The 12,765-nt window shown below is 42.5% G+C and overlaps 1 protein-coding gene across 1 annotated transcript in view; it reads left to right on the plus strand.

The window, feature by feature from the left end:
• The first annotated feature begins 923 nt into the window (after positions 1-923).
• FAM110B (family with sequence similarity 110 member B) overlaps positions 924-12,765 on the plus strand; it is a 71,274-nt gene continuing 59,432 nt past the window's right edge. The window contains exon 1 of the mRNA XM_083623060.1: positions 924-1,600. The gene's annotated coding sequence lies outside the window, so the exon portion shown is untranslated. The remainder of the gene's footprint in view (positions 1,601-12,765) is intronic.

The following is a 12,765-nucleotide window of genomic DNA, read 5'->3' on the forward strand; positions in this document are numbered from 1 at the left end:
GTAGTAACGAGTCAGTATATACAGTGGTACCTCAGGTTAAGAACTTAATTCGTTCTGGAGGTCCGTTCTTAACCTGAAACTGTTCTTAACCTGAAACACCACTTTAGCTAATGGAGCATCCCGCTGCCACTGCGCCGCCAGAGCACAATTTCTATTCTCATCCTGAAGCAAAGTTCTTAACCCGAGGTACTATTTCTGAATTAGCAGAGTCTGTAACCTGAAGCGTCTGTAACCCGAGGTACCACTGTAATTATAATGGGAATTAGGTTGCAATCCTACTTCCATTTACCAGGGAGTAAGTCCTATTAAATTCAATAGTGTCTGCTTCCAAGTAGACATGTTTTAAGACTGCAGTCTATGTACACTGTAGGTATATTTGACCCCAATGACATATGCCTTGCAGGAAAACATTTGGCCATTGGCTCATTATTTACAAATCACCGATAACAACCATCCATAGAGTGTGTGAAGAATTCCGTTTCCCAGCGCCAGCTTTAAACTGACAGTATACAGTACTACAATGAGTTTCAAATTGGCATCATAGCCTGGAGGGGGGAGGGAGAGAGGTTAAAGCAACAACAGGCCAAACCAAGAACTGGTTCAGGCCACACAAAACCAGTGTGAGAAAACACCCTCGCTTTAATCCTATACTTTTTTTTTTTTAACCTGAGAGTAAACTTCAACTGAACCGATGTTACTTCGGAGGAAAAGCGCAGAGGCTTTTAGGCTGATAGTTCTCAGGGGGAGGGCGAGGGCTTGCGCGCAAATCACTTTGCGCAGCTTCGCACATGCTGCTAAAACAACAAAGCCGAATGCGGAAGAATAGATGGCCACAGTTCTCGCAATCCAAATTATGACTGGTTTAAAGGGAAAAGGGGGGGGGAACCTTTCCCTGGCTTACTATTCATTTATTTGGACGCCTGCATTGGCTGGCTGCCTTCTCTCTCTTCCTCCCCTCACACGTCTTGGTCCAAACCCAGAGCATTGCCTTTAAAAAGAAAGAAAAGGGAGGGGATGGCGAGAGCGCCGCTTTCTCGGCAGCGTCTGCTCCGTTACACGGAGGGGGCCGATTCAAGCCTATTGTGTGCGGGCAGCAGCATCCCCCGCCCCGCCCCCTTCCCATTTCAGCCTGGACCAAACCATCCCGAAGTCGAGGGGGCCCCGAGAGGCAGCGGGGAAAGGAGCGTGCCAGCCCCTTGGCCCAGCCGCGCTCTCCCGAGAGCTCAAGGCCGGAGCTCGAACCGGGGCTTCTGGCTGCTTTTTGGCTAGACCCTGCGAGGCCGCCCATGGAGAAAAGGCAGCCCCGGAGCAAGGCAGCTTCTTTCCCTCGACTCCCCCTCCGCGTTGGCGAGGCAGTGGGAAGGACGGAGCTCGGCGCCGCCGCCGCAGCCAGCGGCTCTAGCTGTGGCAGCAGCAGCAGCTCGGTCGTGGGAGAGTTTCATTCAGCGCGTGGAGGGAGCCCCGCGCGCGCCGGCGGGACGGCTTAGCGGGCTGCGCTGCTCCCGCACCCCCTCTGCGGTTCGCCGCCTCGTCTCCCCTTTCCACGGGAGCTGGCGTCGCCTGGCGCGGGGCTTGGTATCTCTGAGGAGAGGCGCGGCAGGTAAGGGTGCTTCTGAGAGAAACGGAGAGGGAATCCGGGCGCCTCGGGACCGGTGGCGGCGGCAGAAGAATACCGGAGGGGTGTGTGGAGAAGGGTGGCTGTCTGTCTGTCGCGCTCGTTGTCTGGCGCAGCTACAGCTCCGTCTCGTCTGCCCTCCCCAACCCCCTCACATCTCGGCTGCTCTGACTGGAGCGCCTGTGCCTTGTTTTGTTGCAATGGCCATAAGCACAGGCAAGCAAGCCAGCAAGCAACGCTGCTGCCCGCTGAAATAGCAGCAGCTGAGTCCTTTGGGAAAGGGGGGGGGGCGCTTGCTTGCTTTGTGCATGCGCCAACCACCTGAACTGAGCCCCCCCCCTCCAAAAGGGCATTGTTCTTCCAGTCTCTCGGAGATATTTGGGTTAGAAGCAGGAAGTGGGGGCAGGTTTTGGGGGGAGGTTGCTCGTGTAAACTGGGTTTGTACTGCAGAGAGGAGGGTGGGTTATCTGCGTGTGCGTAGAGGGAGGCAGGCTTGTTTCCTTGCAGATCTCCAGAGATGGAAGTAATTCCAGGAGAATAGCAAAAGGTTGGATACCCAGAGCTGCCAAGAGGATTCTGTTGGCTCTGCCTGGGAAGCGGAAGAGCTGTTGGTTGCTGAGATCCAGGTGCAGCAGCTTCTGGTTCCAAAGTCTTGCTAGTATCACTGTTGCATCCCGAGGCTGGGATCACGTGCATACTTACTCGGGGATGCCTGAACTTGGACTGAAGACAGCCAAAGTTGGGGGGGGGACTGCTTTGAACGAACATCCTCCCCGCCCCAAATAATTGCTACAGTTTGCTTGAGAGCACCAGCACCACACTTGTGATGATCAGTCTCTCTTCACCTTAGGTGAGATTATTTTTGAGTAAGCATGCACAGGAATAGGCTGTATGGCTCCTGAGAATATGTATGTTGTGAATAGTTTGCTTTTGGCATTGTGCATGGCAATCCTCAGAAGCCATACTCATTGGAGTTTACTCCCTAGTAAGTATTTTTAGGGTTTCAGCTTGAATGTCATTCTCTCTCTCTCTCTCTCTCTTTCTCTCTTTATAATAGTTCAGCAGTGTTTTTGGTTGCAGTCCTAGGAACATTTACTTGGGGAGTAAGTGGAACTAAGCACAGTGGGACTTGCTTCCAAGTAAACATCCATAGGGTTGCATTATTGGAGGACAACTGTGTTTTCACATTTGAGGTGCACCTGTTAGGTGGGAACTGGAGTTACAGTTGCAACTGAATTAATCATGTTAAGGCAGTATCCTAGATTTCTAGTAATGGCACGGATCCAGAGGAGGACTTTTCACACAGCCTTTCCTTACCTAAAACATCCATGATACTTGCCTGCCAAACTTCTTTCATCTGTGTCATTTCACTTTAGTGCAGGTCCTTGTAATGGCAATATTATGATCTCAGTCTCATCCATAGTGGGTAGGAGTATAAGTTGTGATGTGGGAAGATTCTACTTAAAATCTCATCTAATTTATGAGGGGGGACTTTCTCCCTCCCCTTTTAGAATCATGTAATTGTAGAGTTGGAATGGACTCTGAGGGTCACCTAGTTCATAGGCAGGTGGCCTGTATGGGGCTCAAACTCATGACCTTGGCATTATCAACACCATTCTCTAACCACCTGAGCTAACTGAGCCCATTTGTAGTGTGAGGATAAGAATACAGTAATGGCCTACTGCATAGGGCTGTTATAGTAACTTTTAAGAAAACATGAAATATTCAACCAGTTAGGCAACAGGTTATGTACTAGAACTGCTTAGATATGAATTGGCCTCATGAAGAGGCTATGTAAAATTCTTGCTTGTGGTGACATTCTATACAGTAGGCTTAAAGCTATTTACTCCATGCCACTTCCCCAGTCATAGTTTTAAAACCCTTCTAGGGAATCCTGGTGTTTTTGGAGAACTTATCAGTGCATTCTTTAGTGAGAAGACCTATGATGTTAGACAAAGTTCATTACATTTAGTCCTCCATTATTGATCTTTCTTTCCTGAACAGTTTTGCCAGAAGATGTTGGGTGCATTTAAGGCACGCTTATGGGTGCACATAGGATAACAGTGGAACTCAAAATGTATGGCCAGTGCCTGATGATTGCAGTGCATGATCTCCTACAACAGAGATGGGGAACCTGTGTCTGTCCAAATATTGCTGAACTACAACTCCCATCATTCCTGACCATTGGTCATAACTGACTAGAACTGATGGAAGTTTAAGGTCAGCAGTATTTGGAGGGTCACAGGTTCCCCCACCTTGCCCTACAGTATACAAGGACTTTTTGGTCATGTGCTAATGTTCTGTAGCAAGTATGTAGTTGTATGTATTCCTGGCAGATAAGTTGATGCAGAAGAGGTTTCCTGAAGACAGAGAGTTCTAAAACCACTGGTATAAGAGACTCTTCATGCCCATTCCACGTGCTTTGTAGAGCATCTCTTGCCCTCTGCAAAAGCATTTTTCATTGCTATCCACATGTGGGCTGCAATATTTGAATGGACCTTTTAGTAGCTTTGTGAAAATGGAAGCAAAAATGTTTTGCATTAAAAAAAAATCTCACTGGTATCAAGAGAAATTGCATTAATAAGCATTTGACTTCAGGATATGTTATGAGCAGCAAACTCAGTGGAAAAACTATTGAGCCAGTGCAAATATAAATCCAGGTTAGTTCTTCCTTACATCAAGAATTTGTCTTGGGCCTGTTGTATGTCTGAAATACTTTTTTTTATTTAATTCATTGAGCAATTTTGCTTCACTTAAATGGTCCCGAGTAAGCTGCTCCTTACAGGACCATTGAAAAGCTGTTAATATAATTTAAAACTATAACAACACTGGCCTAGAAAGATTACATATTTATGACTTGATCTTGGGGTTGTCCAATGTGCTTTAATTCTTTTATGATGAATGAATAAACACAAGGTTCCTTCCTCTAACCCAGACTTCTGTCCTGTTCCAAATCTGGTACACATCTGTCACAACACTACATGAAATTAGGCTCCTATGAGGGTAACTTTTTTAAATAAAAGGTTGGTAACTGGTCATATTTCAAAGGGATGCTCTTTCTTTTCAGAGAGGTGAACCTAGTGCGGCAAAAATGCTAAAAAGATACATAGAGACTATACTTCCTTATATATTTTCTAGCTCTTTAGAGGTTATTTTGTTAGTCAGTCAACTGAGCACTGGTTTCACAGTAGTCAGATATATGTCATGTATCCTTTTTATGGAAATGGCGATGTACCTTTTTTATCTCAATCATGATGTCTCCTGCTAGGAAATACAAGGAGCTCCTTGCTGCACCCTGCCACAGTCAGCTTCAGGAATGCCAGGGTCCTAAGTCTTAACCATTTGTAAAACGATCAGACAATTGTGATGGAGGTAGCAAATAATGAAATGGGGGCGGGGAAATCTCTTGGTTGCTACAACAATGTGACATGAAATTCCAGCGGATCAATCAAGGCAGCTTGCTCCTTCATGATAGTGGAAAGGGTGGAGACTTCCTTATGGATCAGCCATAGTGGCAGAAATTATTGTGTTGCTGCTAGTGCGGAATGGAATCGGTCAGCTTGCAGAATCAACTTTCCAAGAGCCAGAAATCAGTTTCAAGCCTTCCATTGTCGTAAGACTGATATCCGCATATCTCCGTTTTAAGTTGTGAAGAATGCCTGATTAAGACTTGTGTCAGTGAGCAGGAGTATACAAGAGGAGGGTGGGGGATACTGATGAGAAAGGTGATGACACTGAAGCATCTGAGTTGGATAATATGAAGCAAAAATGCTTGTGTTGGCCTGACGTCTGCTTAGTGTAACCTTCACCACATTTAAAATCTGGCTTTTGCTGTGCATTCAACATGTGTGTTTCATATGTACTCTGTATTTTATTTGTTTAACTTCATTTTTTAAAATATCTCTTTGGGCTCTTCCTGAGATTCCATGATGAAAACTAAGAACTCTTTATTCTCTTCAGAATTATGTACCTTTGTATTTACAGAACATTATTGGTAATTTCCCTTAAAATAGTTAACCATTTTATTTCATCATGTCATAATAACAGTTGATGGACTTGGTTCTGTTTTGTAAGTGATGTCAGTGTCTCATGCGCACTTCTCTTAAGTTGATGATTTAAATACTTGTCTACTCTTTGATAATATTTGACTGGTCAATTGAGCAATATTCCTTTACCAATGAGTTGCCTGAAATCTTGTATTTCATTTCATAATGTTATGTTCTCAGAAGCATGATAATGATTTGCCCTATGTTGAGGTGGAGAAGTAATTGATAAATCATAGTGGTTGATTATAAGATACAGCCATTAAAATTTCATTTCAAGTAAAACTGTATTATTACCAGAGCAGACAGGTAACCCATTATTTTGTAGCTGGTCAAATGGAATCAAATATCTGTAAAAGCCTATCGAAAGAGAGATGTATTTCAGCTGACATGGAAAAGTAAACTGTTGATGCTTGGAGAGCATTCCATAGTTGGGCTGCCGCTACAGAGAAAACTATCCTGTTCACTACACAATGTTACTTATGTGGTAATGGGATTGAGAAGCCACCCCGCTTAAGCTTCTTTGACAAAAAGGCAGGAGAAAAGTGCAGTAAAATAAAGAAATGTATAGATTGCAAGACAACAAGTTGCAGTCATATATATATATATCCATTTATGTTTTTAGAGCATTGTGTTGTATTCAAGATCCCAGATTAAGAAAGTCTGTGCTGAGGTGTTTGCCATGCAGTGTCAGTACTCCAAGATCATGGCAGCAAAGGATTTTCTTCAGTCTTGAATCGTCAAACTTCAAAAAATCATGTAAAACCTTTAGGATGACTTTCGTGGAACAAGGTTGATTTTCACTCTCATATCTGAATGCTGGCTTTTGTACTTCTATGCAGATTCAGAAGTAAGCTTTGCATAGATGAGTAGAACATGAGATTAGGACTCTATGGAAATACTTGATGTGAAAATTAATGACCATGGTTATTGCTTTGAATCTAACCTTCAAAACCCCTATTTGCAACTCAGCTGGATGGGCAAATTCATTTTGCATTAGTTTCTGTTGGTTTCTTTGTTACACAGATCTCTTCTTGTTGTTTTCTGGGCTAGTTTTGCTCTCTAGAGTAGCAACTCCCAAACTGTGTTCCACAGGCAACTACAGTGGTACCCCTGGTTAAGAACTTAATTTGTTCTGGAGGTCCGTTCTTAACCTGAAACTGTTCTTAACCTGAGGTACCACTTTAGCTAATGGGGCCTCCTGCTGCGGCCGCCGCACAATTTCTGTTCTCATCCTGAAGCAAAGTTCTTAACCCGAGGTACTATTTCTGGGTTAGTGGAGTCTGTAACCTGAAGTGTCTGTGACCTGAAGCGTCTGTAACCCGAGGTACCACTGTAGTTGTCCACAAGCTTCATTCAGGTGGTCCACAGCATATCTGTGAAGAACAGTTACAATTTGAATTCCATAAAATTTGATGGCATTCAAATTCTGTTACAATAAAATGCATTACAATGGTACCTTGGTTTAACAACAGCCCTGTTTATGAACTATTCCAGTTTAAAAACGCCGCAAAACTGGAAATAGTATCCTGGTTTGCGAACTTTACCTCAGTCTAAGAACGGAAGCCGAACAGTGGAAGGGCACCGGCGGCAGGAGGCCTCATTAGGGAAAGCATGTCTCGGTTTAAGAACGGTTTCAGTTTAAGAACAGACTTCCGGAATAGATTAAGTTCGTAAACTGAGGTACCACTGTATAAGAAAATAAGAAGCAATAAAAATATAACTAAAGATCATATAGCATCTAGCAAAGTGCATTACAGTTGCTACAACAGGCAGAAAACAAGGTTCTGCCAGAAACCTTAGCACTTTTCAAGTGGTTCATGGCGAAAGGAAGTTTGGGAACCACTGCTCTGCAGGAGCCAACTAAAGCATGCCTGATTTCTTCTGGCTACAGCCCATTATGTAGAAAGGATTTTCCATGTGGACATCTATGCAGCTTTGTGGTCCGTTCTGTCAACGGAAATAATGTACATTCAGTTAGAAGGAAATATAATAAGCACGCAACGTATGCACATTTAACTTGTGCACATTCCGCTTTATGTACTTGGCAAAAAACAAACAAATAAGGGGTGGAAAGGCGTCAGTGTCTGGGGGGGAAAGACTTTGGCAATCCCACCTGCCATTGAACCCATGACCATATGCAATTTTGGCTTTAGGCATGATCCCCAGAACTATAGTGAATGTTGAGAAATCTGTGTAGTTACAAATAATGTCCTGTCCTTATCAATATTCATATTGTATTGCCATTGGTATTCCAGGTGACAACAGTTGCATACTTTCATCTGTATAGACACACTTGCGTTTACTCTTGATGCTGCATGACATTTTGATCCTAAACAGTCTTACCTCTTGTTTGCTTACTATCAAATCAACTGTGTGAGATATTAAAGATTTATATTGCAGCAAAATTAAGCATTTGTAAAAGCCTCAAAGTAATACTGATTTAAGGTAGTCTTTTAATGTCTATTCATGGCTGTTTATAGCCATAAGACTGCAAATCTATTGTTGCCTCCTTTTATTTAATTTAATTATAAGACAAGTAGATACCATTTCTTTCTCTTCCTGCCCACAGCAAAACTATACTACTACAACAGAACTGTCTTTGTTTTTATGAATCTATGAAATTGTGTAACTCCAAGAGCAATCCTTCCTTTCAGGAAGAGACTGTTCCGTTTAGGTCAAAAGTGACAAAATTAATAACTGGTGACACAGCATTTGCTAACTCTGTAATCCCACTGTTAGTAAAATAAAATACACCCCCCCTCAAGTTCCATGAATTAAAACATAAGCTTCGTAGAAATGAGATAAAACAAAGCTCCCCCTCCTCACTTTTAATCAGTGTAAAATTTAGCATGAAATTGGAGAAGATAAAAGGCTTACGTTTAAGGAGTTACCCCTTTGAGTTTAGAAGTATAGCTGAACTGCTAGCTTGACAACTTTCTACATTTTCCCTCACCGTAATGTGGTTTGGCGCTACATAATGGAAATGTTATTTATACATGCCTGGTTGCAGCCTTGCAAGTGCAAATAGTAAAGAAATCCATTTGATCCATGCCTTGCACTTACCATATTTTTCTGTGTATAACATGCCCCCATGTATAAGATGCCCCCTATTTTGGGGGACTAAAATTAAAGAAAATGGGGGAAGATTGCCGAAAATCACTCACCCAACTGATGAACGCTAACAATCGCAACACCCGCCAAATTGCCAAAGCCAATCCAAAGCAGCCCTTGCCGCATCTGCTAATTGACAAAGCAGCAGCCAATCCAAAGCAGCCCTTGCAGCAGACTCCATTCACCCACCCAATCGCAAGGTCCTGCTTGCGGCTGCAACCAGTCGCCCGTTGTCGTTCCCTCTCTGCACTGCCCTTGTATAAGATCCCCCCCCCCATTTAAAACTTTGTTTTTGTGTAAAAAAAACCTTTGTCTTATACACGGAAAAGTATAGTATATTGAGCAAATTTTAAAAGTGGGCATGCCATTGGGTTGCAACCCTGCGCCTTGTTCCACTTGCAAGAAATCCTGCTGATTATTTTTTTTAATGGCCACCTCCTACCATGATACTCACTGCTTGAATTGATGACAAGCTGCTGCCAATATGGGGAGAGGCAGTCATGTGAGGAGCACCATTGTGTACAGATGTGTTTGCAGCTGCTTGATAAATATCACTGGGCACTGAGTTCTTAGTATACTGAGAAGAATGTTCATGTATGTATATTTGTAGTAATAAAAAAAATGTGCCATGAATTTAGCGTGGTTCCTTCATCCCTTTGATGTCCGCGTTTTTGGCATGTGTTTTTAGGAAAGAGACTTGTTCGATGAATCATAAAGGATTTCCTATCACTAATATGATAATTTACAAGGCCAGATAGGATATTTATTTGTCTGGAGCCAATGAATGTTCCTTACTCTCTTTTCACCCCGCTCCAAAAAAAAAAGGAAAAAAAAAGATTGTCTAATTCTGACTTCTTTTATTTTTCATTGAGAAACCAGTGAAACCAAATCCTTAATATATGGGACTGGTGTTTAAGGCTGCAGTCCTACAAACACATTGCGAGTTATATAATTGAACTAGTTTTTAAGATATTTTCATTGTTTTATTGTTTGTTTGCTTCCTTGGGCTCCTTTAGGAGGGAGGACAGGGTATAAACTTAATAACTAAATAAACTAGTGGCTTTACTTTTGAGTAAGTTGCATAGAATCAATTGCTGTGCTAGCTAAATATTTTTCTGCTATGGAAATGCATCTGGGTTTGTTTGTTTTTTTATCTCTTGGAATTTAGTGTACTCTTACTAGTCTTTTGGTAGCTCTGATTAGGATGGTTTCAGTTTTATGTCATTATGAAGCTAATATGTTACTTCTTTAGAGTAAAAACTACTTTAGTTTGGGAGATCTATGGATTCCCAAGGACAATGAGTTGGATAACTTCCATGTGCTGCCTTACCTGCCACACCTTCTGGGCTCATGGAGCCTTCCCACAGAGTCCCTTTGACATGCAATCTATTGCAAATTATCCATGAACTACAGTAATTATTTTATAATACTTATCCTAGTGACTGGAATAGCAAAATTTGCTAACTGTGCAGAGAAAGACTTGCTGGTTAATATCTATTAATTTTAACATGCTTTTGTGCGAAAAGTTTGCTCTATCAAATGAACCTTAGAAACATCTTACAATGCATCAATATATCATATATACCTGCCTAAATGATAAGTGACAGTCTCTGAACATTACTGTTCTCTGCACCCCCAGGGCCCCGCACAAGCAAGCTGTAGTTGTAGTGGTAGAGCACATGCAAAGCAGAAAGTCCCAGGTTGAGTCCCATTATCTATACACCAGTAATGTCACTTAGCCTAAGGCAGCTTCCTAAACTATGGGAGGTAATTGCAAAAAGGGGGAAAAAGGAGGGGGATATAAGAACGCAAGTATGTGAGGACATGCTAAAGTAAAGTATCAACTATATTTGTGTTTTGCTGCTGCTCAAGGTGCTGTGTGTTGTGTGTTTTCTCTTTTCATTTAACCCCATTCTCTTTTCCAATAATCTGATAACTCCGGTACAAACTTTCTACCAGTGGGTTTCCATAAGAAGTGAGGTGGGTGGCAGCCTGGGTTCTCATGGCTGAGCAACTGGGTGAATATTTTGCCATGGACTCACTTTTCCAGCTTTAAACATGAAAGTTATCAAACCAGTTCAATTAAAATGTAATCCTCATAAGGGGAAAAGGAACCACATTGACATAACTCGTTCCAGATGTGCTTACCAATAGGCTCTTTCTTTCTCTGGCTTGGGATTTAGCCAGGTTCATCCGCTCTGTGCCTGTTTTTGGTCAGTTCCTGGGAAATCGGGAAGAACAGCTAGTGTGGGAAAAGGCAAAAGCTGATAAAATTTTGTATTTGCAAAGTGTCAGGAAAGTGGACAACAGAGATGAGAAGCATTAATGAAAGTCTCTTATAGTAGCTATGACAGGATAGCACTCCAAATTGCTATATCATGTTCTTGTGTTAAGATACTGTATCTTCACTGCTAGGGTCGGGAACCTTGGGTCCAGAGGCCAAATGGGCCTTTCTCTCTGGCCTTGGAACTCTCCTCAGGCAACACCTACTCACCAACTCTGCTTCCCACCCTTGTTGAGTGCTCTTGTCTGGTTGGAATGTGTCCTAGAACTGCAATAACAACTCTTTCTTATCTGGATGGGAAATAGAGGTGGATGTGTGTAGAAATTAGCCTACTGTCACTAAATGTTTCTTCCCTTGTTCCAGCCACTTTTTCCTTTGGTCCCACCCACCACTTGCATATGGGGGCTTGGAAACAGCTTCCCCACTTTTGCTTTACTTGGAGGTCTTGGAAGTGTTGGTCCAGCTGTAGTATTGTTCAACTGGCAAAGGGAACAGAGACAGAGTTGGGAGGGCTGAAGCTGATTTTCAGTTTTGGAGCCTTAGATTGTGTGCCTAGATAGCTCAGTTGGCTAGAGCATGGTGCTGATGACTCCAAGGTTTCAAGTTCAATCCCCATATGGGACAGCTGCATTACAGAAGGTTGGAATAGATGATCCCCAGGGTTCTTTCCAATTCTATAATTCTATGATACTAGTGAAATACTTTTAATTGTGTGCTCCCCTCATAAGTATACGGTGTGTGTGTGACATTAATGTTTGCACTCTCTTGTGAGTTGTATTTTTAAAACCATAATTCTAAATAGTGGTGCTCAGGGTTCAACAATGTTGCTCACCCCAGGGGCTGAGTATGCTCAAAGCTTTCTCTGAAACTTGGAGCCGCAGAGGTGAAAGAATAAAGCCTGTTGCCTCCCCAACCTCAAATTTCCACTGAAGCTTGTGATTTGTTTTGGTCCTACACTTGCCTGGTGTGTTCTATGTCCCCTGGAGTGAGGACTCCTAGCTCAGAGTCTGCATTAGGTAGAACATGAGTTTTCATGCTGTGTTTCAGAGGTGTGTCATGAGGTAAGGGGTTAAGGTAGTGTGGTCATAGCAACAACTAATTATTGGTTCAAGCATCTAGAGAACAAGCTGCCTTCAGGTCAGTTCTAGTAGCTTGATGTATTGGAGTGTTCTCAGCAAGCCTTAGGAGACAACTTTTTTGTTGGACCGTTCTTCCTGGCTTGTAGTGTTATTCCATGCATACTGATGGTGCCTAATACATATTTCTATCACATTGTAGTGTAGTTTGGGTTGATACTCCCAAGTATTATTGTTATTATGGAGAGTACAGATGCTGCAACAGAATCTCAGATGCAACAGCTGTTCAGAATCTCTCCAGCTGTTATCCATGCAGCACAACATTGCCTTGCAATTTTACATGCTTATTTATTTATTTATTGAATTTAGTTATTGGATATAGTTTTGTTGCAATCTGTGAGAGTTCACTTGATAATAAGGAGTTAACATATAAAGAATCAATGCCCATTTCCCCCAAAAAGCAGCTCACTTTCATCACCTGGCTGACTATGGACTTTGCGTGCACAGCGTCTCAATTTAGGTTCCAATCCACATAATAAGTTCAGTAGGAAATTGTTGTTGATTAATCATACAGCCAAATGTATATGGTTTTGTATACTAAAAAAGGAAATTAGGAACTTTGGATACACTGTT

The sequence above is a fragment of the Podarcis filfolensis genome (assembly GCF_964270895.1).
Source record: "Podarcis filfolensis genome assembly, chromosome: 7".
NCBI classification, from domain to species: Eukaryota; Metazoa; Chordata; class Lepidosauria; order Squamata; family Lacertidae; genus Podarcis; species Podarcis filfolensis.